Source organism: Sabethes cyaneus, chromosome 2 (genome assembly GCF_943734655.1).
Source record: "Sabethes cyaneus chromosome 2, idSabCyanKW18_F2, whole genome shotgun sequence".
Taxonomy (NCBI): Eukaryota; Metazoa; Arthropoda; class Insecta; order Diptera; family Culicidae; genus Sabethes; species Sabethes cyaneus.
In genome coordinates this window covers 220247909-220261436 of record NC_071354.1, presented here as the reverse complement: position 1 = coordinate 220261436, position 13528 = coordinate 220247909, and the positions used below count along the sequence as shown (strand labels likewise).

Sequence of the window (13528 nt, the reverse complement as noted above, 5' to 3'; positions counted from 1 at the left end):
TTTGTAATCACATCATGCTTAAATTTTTGAAAGTACTGATATTGACGCACTATCGAACAACTACACACTGCACGTGGCTTTTTTACACAAACCTTATATACACTCAATTCTCGTTTTACGTCCACTATAGAGGGAACGTAAACAAATCGGTCATAAAAATATAGGACGTTATTCAAATTCAGAACGTAAACCGAAAGGACGTTAATTCAAATTTTGGACGTTAATTAAAAAGTCGGACGTAAAAAAGGACGTTAAAGGAAAAAAGAGGACGTTAATTCAAATTTTTGAAGTAAACAAGAGAACATTAATTAAAAGTTTGAACGTAAAAGGGGAGGCCGTTAATTTTATTTATTTATTTAGTATTTTAATAGGGCTTTCAACCGGTAGTTGGTTCGCCCCAAGCACGTTAATTCAAATTTTGGACGTAAAAAGAGAGGACGGTAATTCAAATTTTGGACGTAAAAAGAGAGGACATTAATTTCAAACTCGGACGTATAAAAAAAGGACGTTAATTCAAATTTTGGACCTAAAAGGAGAGGACGTTAATTCAAAATACCGACAAAAAAGGGGACGGTAATTGAAAACTCTGGCGTAAAAAAAGAGGACGTTAATATGAATTTTGGACGCAAACCAACGAACGTCAATTCATATTTTAGCTGTTAAAACAAGGACAGTGATTCGAATTTTGCACGTAAAAAGAAAAGACGTGATTTCGAATTTCCTTTGACGAGAACTTTAACTCAAATTTCGAACGTAAGAAAAGATGACGTTAAATCAACTATTGAACGTAAAACGACAGGACGCTCATACAAGATTCGGACGTAAAAAAGTGGACGTAAAAATCACGTTACAAAGTTTTTTGTCATCGAGAATTGACCCATGTTATCGTTCTAAATTGCAAATAAAATTGGTCCTGATACACTTCCGTGAGGTACACTCAGTGTGTATTGCACCGAAAATTGATTCCAGTCAAGCTGAAAGTGTTCATTCTGGAATGTAGTTCGAATCCATCCAGTATTTCGGTTTACCGGTCGATCTGTTAAACTTCGCATATCGATCATTAATACTACTACTACTAGAATACAGGACAGTTGCGGGGCAAGTGGTTCGATCCAATTGACTTTACAGCCTCTCCAAGTCAAGATACGAACCTGCGATGATTTGTTAGACCAGTCTAGTACCTCGAGGTCAACTGAGAGGCATGCATTATCAAACCCTGCGAATTAGTAAGAATTCATTCGTAAATCTAGTACTAGTCGCTCCCCAAGAGTCAAAGTCGCAGCTCAGTCTATCCAAATTTTCCCGTGACGACTTCCAAAAAGCTTCAACTTCGACCATTTTCCAAAGAGTTAACATGCGGTTTAATCTTATACAACTTTGGTTTCACTAGAGGAGTGCAGAACGTCGTCGGTGTTAAGGGTATGATATTTTAAATCAGAGCTATTAGCTTTTAGTATCGGCTTATGTCTAAGAAGATCGCTAAGCTATTCGTCAATCCAAGATTAATATTTCAGTGACTAATATCGACCACTCATTGTAGAAGATGAAGCGTTCCGTGACAATCACCATTAACCAACGCTAGGGTTCTTTTTCCACCCACTTAGCTTTGAGGTTCGATGCTGTTATAATAAACCAGTCGTCGTATGTTCGAATCTCGGTATGGTGCTAATGCTTTTGGTTCGTTCACTACTGAGCTCATGTGCCAAACTAGCCAACGTGCTTCGACGTCAAATCACCACCATCCCAGATGTTCTGATCCATAGATTTTTGTTTCCTGCGAAGTCGATATAGTCATTGGTGGTGAGAATTGTACAGACGAATAAATCTTCACTTATGTCCAGAACATATCGTAATTAAAAGTTTTGGTACATTCTCCTGTCCGACGTGGATTGATTTTTGTGGTACAATACTTACTTCTTACTTCTACCAGCAGAGAGCTGGGGTGGCTCTTACCGTATCAGGAATTCCTCTCCATTGTACTTGGTCCTGGGTTACACGTCGCCAATTCGTTGAGCGTTTCGAGACATGTAAATCGGTGTCAACCTGGTTGAGCCATCTAGCACGTTGGGTCCCTCTATTTCTGGTACCGGCGGAGTTCTTAAAGAGAACGGATTTCACTGCACAGTCGTCCGGCATAATTGCCACGTGGCCGGCCCATCGTAGTCTCTCAACTTTCACCAGGTGTGCAATGGGAATCTCTCCAGTACCTGCAACTCATGATATATACGCCTTGACCACTCTCGCTTTCCGTTTTTACTCCGCCAAAAATAGTTTGGCACACCATTTATTCAAATACGGCAAGTGCACATATGTCTTGCGTAAGCAAAGTTACTGTTTTAAGTCCATAGAGGACTAGCGGTCTGATTAGGCGTTTTGTACATCATCAGCTTTGTGCGGGGGTGTATGCTCCTTGAACGCATCGCCTTGTGGAGGGGAAAGTAGGCTCGACTTCCATTCATGCGTCGTTGAATCTCCTTACACGTATTATTGTCAGCGGTGACTAGAGATTCCAAATATACGAACTCATCAAGAATCATTGTTCGTGGGAGGCAAACGTTGTTTTTTATGGAGCCTCTTTGTTTTCGACGCATTGATTTGTAATCTAATCTTCCAGTCTTCCGTTTTTAGTCTGGTGTAGATTGCCTCCGCCGTTCCAAGGTTTCTAGTAATGATGTCGAGGTCGTCTGCGAAGGCTAGGAGTTGGCTACTCTTGCTGAAGATCGTTCCCCTCGTTTCAATGCCCACTCGCCGGGTGACACGTTCAATAGAGATATTGAATAAGATACAGGACAGTCCCTTGCTGCAACCCTCTGCGCGATTCGAAAGGACTTGAGAGTGTTCCCGAAACGCGCACATAGGACATCACTCGCTTCAGAGTAGCTTTGATCAGCTGTGTCAGTTGGTCCAGAAAACGGTACTCGTGCATTATCTGCTATAACTGTTCTCGTTCAACTGTATCGTATGCTTCCCTGAAATCCATGAAAATATGATGCGTGGGCACGTTGTACTCTCGATATTTCTGGAGGATTTGTTGGAGAGTAAAAATTTGATCCGTGGCAGCACGGGCCCCCGTAAAGCCCGCCTGATACTGCACTACGAATTCTCTTGCTATTGGGGATAGACGACGCAATAAAATCTGGGAGAGCACCTTGTAGGCGGCGTTGACCAACTTGATGCCGCGGTAATTACAGCAATCTAGCCGGTCGCCCTTTTTGTAGATGGCACAAACCACACCTTTCATCTACTCCTCCAGTAGTTTCTCCTCCTCCAAAATCCTTGAAATTATCCAATGAAGTGCCGTTGCTAGCGGTTCTTGGCCATTGTAGTAGAGTTCTGCCGGCAGTCGGTCTTTTCCGGCGGCTCTATTATTTTTCAGCTGACAGATTTGTCACCGGAACTCTTCGAGATCGGGAGACAAAACGCTGTTGTCGTTTATAGGCACTCCTAGATTAACTTCCGTTGCGTCTCCTTCTGTAATATCGCTGTTGAGATGCACATCGAAGAACTACTTCCACCTGTCGACCACCTCGCGCTCGTTTGCGATTAGATCCCCTTCCTCGTCCCTGCACATCTCAGGATTAGGTGTGTAGCGCTCACGAGTTTGGTTCACTTTCTCGAAAAACTTGCCCGAAATTAGACCAGAATAGTTGTTCCAGCTCCTCATGATCTCTGTCCTCCTTCTGGCGCTTTTTCCTCCTCAGGATCGTGGTCAAATCATTCCGCGCTCGTCGATACTTGGCCAAATTATCTCTCGGGGATATGCTCAGATAATTTTTCTACGCTCTTTTTTCCTCTCTCTCGCTTGTCAAACCAATCATTTCATGCACTCGAGGTTTCCACTCCTAGCACCGCGATTGCGACCTCGTTGACGGCCGAGCGTATCATACTCCATCCGTTTTCGAGGATGGAAGCATCTAGCTCCACAGAGGAAGGCAGAGCTTCATCCAGCACGCGCGCGTGGTTTTCGGCAACTGACGGGTTGTTTAGCTGCCGAATGTTTACCCGAGGAGGGTGGCTTTGTTGCGAGGCATAAACCGTCGATAGTTTTGAGCGCACATGTAGAGTAGGGCGGGGCATAAGTGCGATGTTTGAAGTTGTCATCAATTTTCGTGAGATATAAAGAAGGACAACAACATAATATATTTTATAGTGATGCATTAGCTCAATGTCTTCACATTCTACTATAAATCATCTGCGGTAATAGTGTTTTGCCAAATATATTCTTCTTTCTTCTGATCAAGTGCAGATTCGCACTTTTACCCCACTAGCGGGGCAAAAGTGCGAATACCGCGGGGCAAAAGTTCAAAGCTAGAATTCACGAAATTAGCCCAGCAGTAGCTAACAAAACCATATTATCTTCAATCTGCGTTATGTTTCGGTAAGGAATATTCTCAATTTGCACCTTTTCTATTTTGCGCTGGTGTATTGCAGCGTCCGTTAGATCGAAACTTTTCCAAACGTTTGTTTTTTGTTTCATCAGCGGAAACACATTGCTTTTCTTCGGCCAACATCTGTAGAGCACACAGTTTTCTGCAGATCTCTCATATCATATTTTTGCCTGGTCCATGAATCGCACTTTTGCCCCGCTAGACGCTGTGACTCGGCCTCGGGTCAATTTCAGAACAGCAAAAAATTCGTGAACGTAGGTGGAAATGCATGCCAGACACATATGTCGGACACACCTTGTGGAATGGAGCGAACTAGATTTGCAGAGACTTAGCCAACGACATCCGAGCTGTTGACGAGAATCTGTCCTGGCGACAGGTGAAAGCTATGGAGGAAGTCCATCAGCAGTGGAGATATCTGATTTCATCGCTTTGTTCTGCCGAACGAATGAACATGAAGCAATAAGTTAGTAAGTAAGTTTGAACTAGTTGTTATATCGTCCATCCGGAAGGATGACTGAAAAATGATTGATAACATTTTTTTGCTCAGACTTGTGTTAATCAATTATTTCAATGACACTATTAAATCAAATTCATTTCATGCTCTGAAGTGAGGTTAACATTTTAATTTTTTTATTATCAAGCAAATTTAAAAAAAGTTTTGTTGGTATACCTCTTGACAACTATGCTACAGGTTGTGCAATTACTCACACTGTATTCGTCTTTCTGAAATCATAATACTTGAGTGACATTTTCTCGCATTTGCAAGCCACACAACACATGGATTAAAGCTATTCTCGTCACAATCCAGCTAGGCAAAGATAAACTATTATCTTCAACGCAACAAGTTCATAATTATAGACTGTGTTCTACTGGTACCAGATCCTGACAATCATTAAAAGTTTTGAAAACTTAAAAGTGAAATATAAAATCTAACTTTCGTTACGGAAAAAGTTTGTTGTTTTAAGGGGCTGTGTCGTCAATGCTCTATAAACTTTAAACAATAAGTCACCGGATTGAAACGTGGATAGTGAGACAAGTTGCAACTGCCATAGAGGTAACAACAACACGATGAAGTTTCACTTCATCACACCCAGATATCGCTTTTCGCTCTACCGCGGATGGAACTTCCCAGTGAACCGTTCGCTGTCGGTCAACAGGTTACTGTACCCGTCGGCTTCACGCCGCTAGTAGTGAGTGGTACCTATATGAGTATATTTGTTAAGCTATTTCCACTTGAAAACTAGGCTCCAAACAGTAAACTCAACTCAATCGCCACACACTTCAGCTGCCATAGCAATCGGGAAACCAAAACAAGCTGGTAGTCTGAGTCAGTTACTTCGCGTTGTTAGGAGCTCAATCGCGGTTCATACCGTATCATGGTGCGTACGCGTTAAGCTGGCAGTCTTGTTTATCTTCACTTTTTGAATAATTAGATTTAATCAGGGAGTCTTCTGGGAATCTCACAATATTTTATGACTAAATTAAAAGTAGTGGGAAAAAGATGCTTAAAAGTTTGTTACACCCCAATAAGCCACCCTACGCAACCGGCACTCAACGGCATGATCATTTCCTGCGTGAGTACGACTAGGTACCACCAGCACTATCCGGTCACCTCTACGACGCACTTGCTTCGTTTGTTTGTGAATCGGTGCTGCTGCTGATGTGGTTGGTTGGTACCCTGCAGACTGCCACTTGCAAGCACGCGGTCTCGCGCGGTCTGTGAGTTCCGCGGGGGCTATGAAGAACAGGTTTTTTTCTCTACGACTAAACACACATACATTCGAGTGGCGTCGTTCGCAGCCCAAATCGAGTTACTGAAGTTGCTGCCAGCAGTTACTTCTCCGGTTTGGTTGATGGTGATCGAATTCAACCAACTCGACAGCCAGCAGTCGTGGAAGTGATTTCGGTGAGAGCGGTTTGAGTTCGCGCGCGTTGGGAAATCTGATCGGTTTTAGGATCTACCTAGCTGCGGGTGTGTCCGGAGCATCAGCATCATCATCGGAATTGTCTGTTTCTGTGTGTTGATCCAATATCAATAATAATTATTTAATCGTGATTTTCAATTGTCTTTCGCTGTGGTTATTGTTCGCTACGGTTAGTAGTTTTTTTTATTGTTTACTCGATGAAATAAACTGTAAATTTGCAAAAAATAATAGAGGTTGATCATTTCTCGATCGAGTGCGGGCTTTGGTTGTTTGGCTGAAAGTACGAGTTTATTTTTTGTGAGGAATCCGTTAAACAATTATCAATCAATTTGCAAGCACACTCTGTTCGATTACGGTATAGGATACTCTCGGTTTTACTTGTTGTAGTGAAGATTTGTTCGCAGATATTTTGCAAGCAAGTGGTATTGCGCTGGCGAAAAGTCGAGTTAACCTCAAAGAGCGTCATGAAGTTGCTGTCTGGACATGCGAACGAACATTTTGCTTCCCTGCTGCAGGGTTATGTTTCGGAGGCGTTGTTGTAGCGATTTAACGACATGCGAGAAGGGAAAACCTGAACAATTATGATGTCACTGCTGTCGGTGGTAGCTTAATCGCGTTGACTAGGCAAGGAATTTCCGTCTGCCAAGTGAACCAAACGTGTTTATGCACGGGCTACAGCGCTGCAGGTGGATAGAAAGCGACAATCGACTTCGTTAAGCGAGTGATTTCATGTGACCTATTGTGTGCTAAAGTGAAACGAAATGCTGATAAAAATTTGGAAAACAATAGTCATGGGAATTGTTTTAGGCAGCTTTCATTACTTTCGATGTTTAGCTATCGCGGTAAACGTAACGAGACTGCCTTTATTGTCATGAAACATGAGTTGAAGGAAAAGTGATTTATTAAATGAGTGTTTGTCGTAGCTATTCAACTGTCAAAGACTGTTGAAGAAATTATTCGCCGCAACGTTTTAGGTGTAGATGAAAAAATGCAAATGAAACAATTTTAAAACAATAAATCGGTTTTTAGGCTCTTTTGGTGTTGCGCTAATTTTAACAAATATCAATTTTACTGCTGTTAAATAATCGATCTGAACTTTTGTTTAGTACACGGTTCGACATTACACCACCGACATCGAATTACCGCTGGGATCGTTAATCATCTTACAAGCCAGTTGCTGACTATAAAACAGGTGAGTTTATTTTAATGTTATAATTTATGTAAATACATTCAAGCGTCATTTTCCCACAATCATGCTTTGAATAATTCACTAGTCACTCCCCAGATGAACGTTAGAAGTGACTTGTTGGGATTATTTGACTCCTTCCGGGTCCGCTGTTTATTTAGGGCCATACTATATCGATATTTACTATAGGTTCATGTATGTTGTAACAGCCAAATTGATGTTTTCGATTGAATTTTAGCAACCAGCTACTATGAAATTGCAGCTTAGTAGAGATGTAAACAATTTAAAAGCTATTAACGTATGTGTACTTTCTGCTTTCTGTAAAAACAAAAGCTATAAAAAAGTTATCAGATTTAAATTGAAAAATCAAATTTAAACCTACATTTGTAAGTAATAAAAAAGATAAATCTTAAATATGCATATCATGTATATTTCCTTTATTACATTACATTTTTATACCACCAAGTTTGATTAGTTTCTTAAATGCTACTGTTGACCACTCGATTATCCGACAAATGCACTTATTGAATGTAATTTCATAAGCACTTCATTTGACTCTCACGTAGTCATATGCTGTCAGCAACTAACACTTTGAGTGGAGTGAGAGGATGATAATTTTTTGCTTGTTGTGTCATGAGTAGCGGATTAGTAAGATACTTCAAGCTATTGAATCGTTTGAGTAAAAAACTCTTAATAAATATTGGGTGAGCTTTTATTTACATAAAGAAATAATTTCTTGCTGATTCGGTTCGATTGAGTGATTCGTAGTCATCTTCATATCAGCTGACTTGCAGGACACAAAGTGGAGAGGTAAATCAAATCCATTTGTTTTTCAAAGAGATTTAAATTAATAAGCAAGGCGATTAAGATTTTTTTATTCAAAGGTTTTGACTTTTGTTAAGCAACAACTGCAAGCTAATAACTAAAACATTTTAAAATTTAATGATTTATTCAGATAATTCACAAAATCTAGTACACTCATGGTAGAGTGTGACGTGGGGCACTTATAGTTTAATTAGTCAATATCCATTCTAATCTAATAATTCTTAAAAATCTTCTATATCTAATATTTCTTAAGAATCAAATTAGGTCTGTGCGGAATATGCAATCTGTGAAGGTATATTGGCAATGACATTGGATTGGGTTGGATGTAAATCAACTTTTGGAGAGAATCAGTACTCCAAAAATTGAAACGTCACAATTTTGCGATATTTTTTTTGTAAATGCATTCCCATCTACACGCAGCTACAGAAACACCAAATCGTACTTTAATGTTTAGTACATTATCGTAAATTACTCTCAACATATTCTAATGAAGTGTGCCCAAGTTGATCTTCAATAGTATATAATGATAATAACTTATACACATACGAAATTCAGCACAGAATTGTATGGCAGCACGGAGCGAATCGGGCATAATCGGACACTATCATATATAATTACTTATGTAGATGAAACGCGTTTCCAGAATTCAAAAGCGGCGCTCGTCGGAACTTGAGGAACTATTGCGGCATAACTAGTCTCTTTGCCGCCTTAAAGGTATTCGAAATTGTGGTAAGCTACTTTATTCTGTCTCGTACAAAAAATTATATTTCCACTGATCAACATGGATTTATACCTGGACTGTCTGCTAGCACGAATCTTCTTATTTAGACGTACATGGATTTGCATGCATTTCGCACATGGAACAAAAGGCTCAAGTTGATGCGATCTACACAGATTTGAAAGCGGCGTTTGATCGTATAGATCATGGCTTACTATTAAGGAACATTTCATGACTTGGAGCTGCACAGAAGCTTACTCTATGGCTAAGTTCATACCTGAGGGGCAGAAGTCTGCGTGTGCATCTCAATTTTTGCCATTCTTCATAGTTTACAAACAACTCCAGTGTGCCCGAAGGACGTAATATGACGACTTTAATGACGTAATCTAATCGCTGGGTGTAATGTAAAGCTAGTATTTACCGATGATTTGAAACTATATCTTGTTGTAAGATACATCGATGATTGTCGCGGATTGCAAGAGCTCTCGGATATCTTTGTGGGCTGTTGCCTTATAAACTGGTTACTCGTAAGCATTGCTAAATGTCACGTTATGATGTTTAACCGTTCAGTGAATCTTGGTGTCTTGCGCTTCACGGGAGTAGACCATGTTACCGATCTCGGTGTCAAACTCTCTTTCGATCTCCATCGTAAAGCAAATCCATGGGTTTATACCGTTTTTAGACATTACCCTTCTTTATCGACAGACTTCGCAGCCGGCTGTTAGAGTACAGGAAAATTACGGGGCCAGTGCAACAATCCTACTGACTCTAACTAGCAAGCACCGCCTAGCCGAGATTCGAACATACGACGACTAGCTTGTTAGACCAGCATCGTACCTCGAAGCTAGCTGGGCGGTACGATCTACATCGGACGAACCTGATCACTAAAGCATCACGTCAACTCGGATTTATCTCAAAAAGCGCGCGGGATTTTGATGACATATACTGCCTGAAGGATGCTTTCTTAGATTGCCTAGAAAATTATCTAGCAAAAAATTAAAACCTCATTTTAACATAAGTGATGTCCGAGAAAACCGGAAAATTTTCTTTGGAGACTTCTGGGGAAGCAGTAGATCTCGGTAAGTCCATTAACTGTCCCCACATATGAAATTTCAAGAAACTTTTAGACCCAAGCCTGTAATACGATAATTTTGAAATATCCCTTAAAACCCAAATCTGAAGTTTCGAATTCCAGTTTCGAGGCGAGATCGAACGTTTTCTTTACATTCAGAACTCATAGCTTGGACTTTTCACTTTTTAAATTTGAGTGTTTAATTTTAAATTTCGAGCTAAGATTTTAGAATTTGTAGTTGAAATTTTGGCAATTGGAATTTAAGTTTAAATGGAGCTTCGAGTTTCCACTTTAGAGTTAAGAGCTTCGGATTGAGAATTAAGAATGTAGAGTTGCAGAGCTTAAAATGCAAAGTTACAATGCAGAGCTTAAAATACAGAGTTGAGAATGTATAATTTAGTATGAATAATTTAGAATGTATAATTTAGAACGCAGAATTTCGAATAGAGAGTTTAGAATGGAGAGATTTGAATACAACGTTTTGAATGAAATGTTTCGAATGGAGAATTTCGAATGCAGAGTTTTCTATGTAGCGTTTCGTACGTAAAGTTTTGAATGAAGAGTTTTGAATGGAAAATTTCAAATGGAGGGCTTCGAATGAAAGCTTTCGAATGGAGAGTTTCGAATGGAGAGTCTCGAATGAAAAGTTTCGAATGCAGAGTTGCAGAGCTTAAAATGTAGTTACAATGAAGAATTTAAAATGCAGAGCTCAAAATAAGAGATTAGAATTTATACTTTAGAATACAGAGTTTTGAATGAAATGCTTCAAATGGAGAGTTTCGAATACTATTCAGAATGAAGAGTTTCGGATGGAGAGTTCCGAATGAAGAATTTCGAGTGGGGAGCTTTGAATGCAGAGTTGCCGAGCTTACAACGTAGAGTTTTACAATGTAGAGCTTAAAATGCAGAGCTCAAAATACAAAGTTTAGAATGTATGATCCAGAATGCAGAGTTTCAATTAGAGACTCTAGAACTCTAGACTCTAGAGAGTTCCTAATACAGAGTTTCGAATGCAGAGTTTTGATTGGAGAGTTTCGAATGGAGAGTTTCAAATGCAGAGTGGCAAAGCTCAAAATACAGATTTTAGAATGTATATTTTAGAATCCAGAATTTCGCATGCAGAGCTTCGAATGGAGAGTTTCGAATGCAGCGTTTCGATTGGAAAGTTTAGAATGCAAATTTTTGAATGGATTTTTGATTGGAGACTTTCGAGTGGAGAGATTCTAATGGAGAGTTTCCAATGGAGAGTTTAGAATGCAGATTTTCGAATGAAGAGTTCCGAATGGAGCGTTTCGAATGGAAAGTTCTGAATGAAGAGTTACGAAAGGAGAGTTTCGAAAAGAGAGTTTGGGAAGGAGAGTTTCGGATACAGTGTTTCGAATAAAATGCTTCGAATGGAGAGTTTTGAATGGGGAGTTTCGAATGGAGAGTTGCAGAGCTTAAAATGCAGTTATAATGATGAACTTAAAATGCAGAGCTTAAAATAAGAGTTTAGAATGTATATTTTAGAATGGACAGTTTAGAATGTAGTACACAGAATGCAGAGTTTAGAATGCTGAGTTACGAATGCAGAGTTACAGAGCTTAAAATACAGAGTTTGGAAAGTATAATTTAGAATGCAGAGTTTCGAATGCAAAGTTAAGAATGGAGGGTTTCGAATGAAGAATTTCGAATTGAGAGTTTCGAATGGAAAGTTTCGAATGCAGAGTTGCCGAGCTTAAAACGTAGAGTTTTACAATGTAGAGCTTAAAATGCAGAGCTTAAAATACAGTGTATAGAATGTATAATTCAGAATGCAGAGTTTCAATTAGAGAGTTCTAAACTAGAGAGTTTCGAATGGAGATTCAAAAGGAGCGTTTCGAATGGAAAGTTTTGAATGGAGAGTTTCGAATGGAGAGTTTCGAATAGACAGTTTAGAATGGAGAGAGAATGCAATTTAGTATGGAGAGTTCCGAAAGGAGAATTTCGATAAGAGAGTTTCGAATACAAAGTTTCGAATGAAAATTTTCCAATGGAGAGTTTCAAACTGAGAGTTTCGGAAGGAGAGTTTCGTATGGGGCCATTGCAAATATTTAAAAAAGTTTTTGTCCTTCCGGTGCTGGGCAATTAAAGGGGGGAGGTGTCGAAAAAAACTAAGAGATTTTTTTAAACGGATAAAAAAATATGAAAAGTCAAAATCGAAAAGAAAATCTGCCTTCTTGTTCCTTCTGTTGTATTTTAATTCAATCTAAGTAGGATGCGCTTTTTCAGCGTTTTTGCAAAAATTCTGGAGAAACTTTCTGGAAACAGTAGTCGCGTGTGCCTGTCTGGTACATGAGTTTCATTTAATCCCAACTATGATGCGACACTTTATGAAACTGTGAAAAGGCGACAGTGAACCGAAAAAAGGAAAATTTATCGTAGAAGGAACGCTTGGACAACTTTTGCATTCAAAAGCTAAGAAAAGTTGAGGAAAGCTGATGCGCTGAACTTTTCTGTAATCGAACAAAGTCGACTGCAATCGATTTGCTATGTCGCGTGAAACACTTCCAATTTGATGACGATAATTAGCAACAAATGCAGAAAATGGTAGAAGAATATAAGGAAATCATAAATAGAGTAAGGAGTGGTAAAAGTGCGATTCAATGATTTATCGGTGCAGATTTCGAGTAAATTAACTACATTGGCATGGATGGGTGACTAATTTAATTGCTTGAATCTAACGTAAACTTTGGTTGCTTACGAAGCATAGTTGCTGAGTTATGTGCAAATGTTATTTTAGGGCGGTTTTGATATAATTTTTCGTTATACGGCAAATACGATATCAACAGGAGGATTTTACTTGTTGAAAATTTGTAGCAGCGTCTACAGATGTTGGCCATAGGAAAACAATGTTTTTCCGCTGATGAAACAAAAAACAAACGTTTGGAAAAGTTTCCATCTAACGGAGGCTGCAATACATCAGCGCAAAATTGGAAAAGTGCAAATTAAGAATATTCCTTACCGAAACATAACGCAGATTGGAGATACTATGATTTTGTTAGCTACTGTTGTGCTAATTTCATGGACTCGAGCTTCGAACTTTAATCCCGCGGTACTCGCATTTTTGCCCCGCTAGTGGGGTAAAAGTGCGAATCGGCACTTGATCAGAAGAAAGAAGAATTTATTTTTCAAAATACTATTACCGCAGATGATTTATAGTTGAATGTAACGACATTGAGTTACTGCATCACTATAAAATATATTATGTTGTTGTCCTTTTTTATATCTCACGAAAATTGATGACAACTTCAAACATCGCACTTATGCCCCGCCATACTCTATTGATATGGCTCTCAGAATAAAACAAACTTTGGATAAAAAGGAGTGGAAAAATATCCCTACAAACTCTACTTAGGCCTACATAACTGTTAATTATCTATTTTCGTGTGCATT

The 13528-nt window shown here is 39.3% G+C and overlaps 1 protein-coding gene across 1 annotated transcript in view; it reads left to right on the top strand.

The window, feature by feature from the left end:
- Positions 1-6288: 6288 nt before the first annotated feature.
- The window catches only part of LOC128734115 (putative ferric-chelate reductase 1 homolog), a 96465-nt gene continuing 89225 nt past the window's right edge, over positions 6289-13528 (top strand). Inside the window, exons 1-2 of the mRNA XM_053828137.1 lie at positions 6289-6482; positions 7420-7505. The gene's annotated coding sequence lies outside the window, so the exon portion shown is untranslated. The remainder of the gene's footprint in view (positions 6483-7419; positions 7506-13528) is intronic.